The sequence below is a fragment of the Pristiophorus japonicus genome, unplaced genomic scaffold (assembly GCF_044704955.1).
Source record: "Pristiophorus japonicus isolate sPriJap1 unplaced genomic scaffold, sPriJap1.hap1 HAP1_SCAFFOLD_523, whole genome shotgun sequence".
Classification (NCBI taxonomy): domain Eukaryota; kingdom Metazoa; phylum Chordata; class Chondrichthyes; family Pristiophoridae; genus Pristiophorus; species Pristiophorus japonicus.
In genome coordinates this window covers 50469-54746 of record NW_027254430.1, presented here as the reverse complement: position 1 = coordinate 54746, position 4278 = coordinate 50469, and the positions used below count along the sequence as shown (strand labels likewise).

The 4278-nt window shown below is 48.8% G+C and overlaps 1 non-coding gene across 1 annotated transcript; it reads right to left on the bottom strand.

The window, feature by feature from the left end:
* Nucleotides 1-354: 354 nt before the first annotated feature.
* Nucleotides 355-427, bottom strand: trnat-agu (transfer RNA threonine (anticodon AGU)). The gene has a single exon. It is a non-coding gene; the product is annotated as a tRNA-Thr (tRNA).
* Between the last annotated feature and the right edge of the window lie 3851 nt (nucleotides 428-4278).

The window sequence follows — 4278 nt, the reverse complement described above, 5'->3', positions numbered from 1 at the left end:
CCTCAGGTTTGCTGCTTTTTCTGGCCAATTTATATACCTCTTCCTTGGATTTAACACTATCCTTCATTTCCCTTGTAAGGCACATTCCCCATTTTATTTTTACTCCAGACAGGGATGTGTAATTGTTGGAGTTCATCCATGTGATCTTTAAATGTTTGCCATTGTCAATCCAACATCAACCCTTTAAGGATCACTGGCCAGTCTGTTCACATCTCACATCATCAAAGTTATCTTTCCTGAACTTCAAGGCCCGCATCTCTGAATTAACTCTGTCACTCTCCATCTAAATAAAGTATTTGACCCATATTTACAATTAAAGCCCTTGCTAATTTAAATACTGAGCTAATTTTGAGTTGGCCCCAGTGAGATTTGAACCCACGACCCCTGGTTTACTAGACCAGTGCTCTAACCCCTGAGCTATGGAGCCACCTGCTCTGGGGTGTGGGTCATTCCCCAGTTAGTGCTGTGTGTTTGAAGAATGAGGAGGGGTCAGTGAAACGCTCAGATTGTGTCTCATCCCCCAGACTCCTGCCTCCGTCTCTTCAATATTCGCATCTCAACATCGATATATCGGGTCTTTCACGCAGTAAAACATCCCGAAACAACTCAGTCACACTCTGCCTCAATCTCTCTGTCTCTCTCTCTTTCTCTCTGTCTCTCAGTCTCTCGATCTCTCTCTCTCTCTCTCTCACTGTCTCTCTCTTTCTGTGCAGAGCGGAGGAAGAGGAGAGAGGGAGAAGGGGAGAATTGTAGAGATGGGGAGGGGGAGAGTCTGATGGGAAAGGGGAGAGCGAGATTGAGAGTGAGGGAAGGAGAGCAAGTCAGGAGGGAGGGGAGTGGAGACAGGTGAGGGGAGGGAGAAGGAGAGGGAAGATAGAGCGAGGAGGGGAGAAAATGAAAAGGGAGAGAGGAAGGAGTGAGCGAGAGGGGAAGGGGAGAGAGAGCAGAATGGGGAGCGAGGGGGGAAGGAGAGGGAGAGAGGGGGGAAGCTGAGAGAGAGGGGGAAGAGGAGAAAGATCAGCAAGGAGAGAGCAGAAGGGGCGAGATAGGTGAAAGGATAGAGAGTGAGGGGAGAGAGGGGAAGGAGTGAGAGACAGGGAAAGAGAGATAGCGGGAGAGAGGGGAAAAAGATGCAGAACGGAATGTGATGGGGAAGGAAGAGAGAGTTTTGGAAGGGGAGAGAGAAGCCTGTCCTTCAAGGGTCAGTCTCAGAGCTGTTTAATATTTATAATTGAAGCCCTTGTTAATTGACAGTGAGCTTAAATATTGAGCTCATATTGAGTAGGCTGTCGTGAGATTTGAACTCACGACCCCTGGCTTATTTAGACCAGTGCTCAAACCCCTGAGCTATGGAGCGACCTGCTTGGAACTAGACAGGGGAAGGAGCAGGAAAGAGATGGGAAGGGAAAAGAGAGAGTGGAAGGAGGGAGAGAGAGGGGAAGGGGAGAGAGGGGGAAGGAGTGAGAGGGAGTGGAAGGGGAGAGAGAGGGGGAAGGAGTGAGAGGGAGGGGAAGGGGCGAGAGAGGGGAAGGAGTGAGAGAGAGGGGAAGAAGTGAGAGAGAGGGGAAGGAAAGAGGACAAGGCGAGGGAGGGGGAAGGGGGGAGAGGGGAATGAGTGGGAGAGGGAATGCGAGAGAGAGGGGGAAGGAGTCAGCCAGAGGGGAATGGGAGAGAGCGGATTGGGAGAGAGCGAGTGGGGGAGGGGAGAGAGATTGGAAGTCGAGAGAGGGAGGAGGCAGGGGAGAGAGAAAGGAAGGGAAGAGAGAGGGAGCAGGGGAGAATCTGAAAAGAAAGGCAAAAGAGGGAGAGAGAGGAGAGAGGGGAGGGAGCGGAAGGGGAGAGAGAGGGAAAGGGGAGAGAGATGGAAAGGGGAGAGAGATGGAGAAAGTGAGATTGCAGGAAAAAAAAATGCAGAACAGGTCATGACCTGGAAAGCAGAGAGAGATTGGGAAAGTGAGAGAGAGTGTTTGAGGGTCAGTCTCAGAGTTGTTAATATTTATAATTGAAGCCCTTGTTAATTGACAGTGAATTTAAATACTGAGCTAATTTTGAGTAGGCCCCAGTGAGATCTGAACCCACGACCCCTGGTTTACTAGACCAGTGCTCTAACGCCTGAGCTATGGAACCACCTGCCCTGGGCTGTGGGTCATTCCCCAGTTAGTGCTGTGTATTTGAAGAATGAGGAAGGGTCAGTGAAACGCTCAGATTGTGTCTCATCCCCCAGACTCCTGCCTCCGTCTCTTCAATATTCACTTCTCAACATCGATATATCGGGTCTTTCACAGAGTAAAACATCGCAAGGCAACTCAGTCACACTCTGTCCCAATCTCTCTGTCTCTCTGTCTCTCTGTCTCTCTCTTTCTGTCATGTATGTGTGCTTGGGGTTACGAGCCACCAGGTGGGGCCACTGTCGGAGGTCATTGGGCTGTACACACGCGTGTGTGGCCCAGGTATAAAAGGCCAGCCATCTTGTAATGTAATCACTTTGGGCCCTAATAAAGTAGAGCCAGGTGTGTACCTGTTCGGAGTTGACAGTAATCTGTCTGTTGAGTTATTGCACACACAACACTTTCTCACTCTCTCTGTCTCTCTCACACACGCTCACTTTCTCTCTGTGTGTCTCTCGAGGGGGAAAGGGAGAGAGGGGAAGGGGAGAGAAGGGGAAGGAGTGGGGAGAGAATGAAAGTAGAGAGGGAAGGGGAGAGAGGGGAAGGGGAGAGAGGAGGGGAAGGAGTGGGGAGAGAATGAAAGTCGAGAGGGAAGGGGAGAGAGGAGAGAGAGGGGAAAGAGGGAGAGTGAGAGGGGAAGGGGAGAGCGAGGAAAGGGAAAAAGAGAGAGGGGAAGGGGAAAGAGAGGGAGGGGAAGGAGAGAGAGGGGTGGTGAGAACAGGGAGGGGAAGGAGGGAGAGATGGGAAGGAGAGAGGATAAGAAAGAAGAATGAGTGAAAAACAGATGCAGAATGGGTCATGATGGGGAAGGGAAAGAGAGATTTTTAATGTGGGAGAGAGAGTAAACCAGGATGAGAAGAGGAGAGGGGAGCTGTAATTCCAGGGTCGGTCTCAGAGCTGTTTAATATTTATAATTACCGGAACCAATGTCCTAGGGGGAGTGTTTGCTAGTGCTGTTGGGGAGGAGTTAAACTAATATGGCAGGGGGATGGGAACCAATGCAGGGAGACAGAGGGAATCAAAAAGGAGGCAAAAGCAAAAGACAGAAAGGAGATGAGGAAAAGTGGAGGGCAGAGAAACCCAAGGCAAAGAACAAAAAGGGCCACTGTACAGCAAAATTCTAAAAGGACAAAGGGTGTTAAAAAAACAAGCCTGAAGGCTTTGTGTCTTAATGCAAGGAGTATCCGCAATAAGGTGGATGAATTAACTGTGCAAATAGATGTTAACAAATATGATGTGATTGGGATTACGGAGACGTGGCTCCAGGATGATCAGGGCTGGGAACTCAACATCCAGGGGTATTCAACATTCAGGAAGGATAGAATAAAAGGAAAAGGAGGTGGGGTAGCATTGCTGGTTAAGGAGCAAATTAAGGCAATAGTTCAGAAGGACATTAGCTTGGATGATGTGGAATCTATATGGGTAGAGCTGCAGAACATCAAAGGGCAAAAAACGTTAGTGGGAGTTGTGTACAGAACTCCAAACAGTAGTAGTGATGTTGGAGAGGGCATCAAACATGAAATTAGGGGTGCGTGCAATAAAGGTGCAGTAGTTATAATGGGTGACTTTAATATGCACATAGATTGGGTTAACCAAACTGGAAGCAATACGGTGGAGGAGGATTTCCTGGAGTGCATAAGGGATGGTTTTTTAGACCAATATGTCGAGGAACCAACTAGCGGGGAGGCCATCTTAGACTGGGTGTTGTGTAATGAGAGAGGATTAATTAGAAATCTCGTTGTGCGAGGCCCGTTGGGGAAGAGTGACCATAATATGGTGGAATTCTGCATTAGGATGGAGAATGAAACAGTTAATTCAGAGACCATGGTCCAGAACTTAAAGAAGGGTAACTTTGAAGGTATGAGGCGTGAATTGGCTGGGATGGATTGGCGAATGATACTTAGGGGGTTGACTGTGGATGGGCAATGGCAGACATTTAGAGACCGCATGGATGAACTACAACAATTGTACATTCCTGTCTGGCGTAATAATAAAAAAGGGAAGGTGGCTCAACCGTGGCTATCAAGGGAAATCAGGGATAGTATTAAAGCCAAGGAAGTGGCATACAAATTGGCCAGAAATAGCAGCGAACCCGGGGACTGGGAGAAAT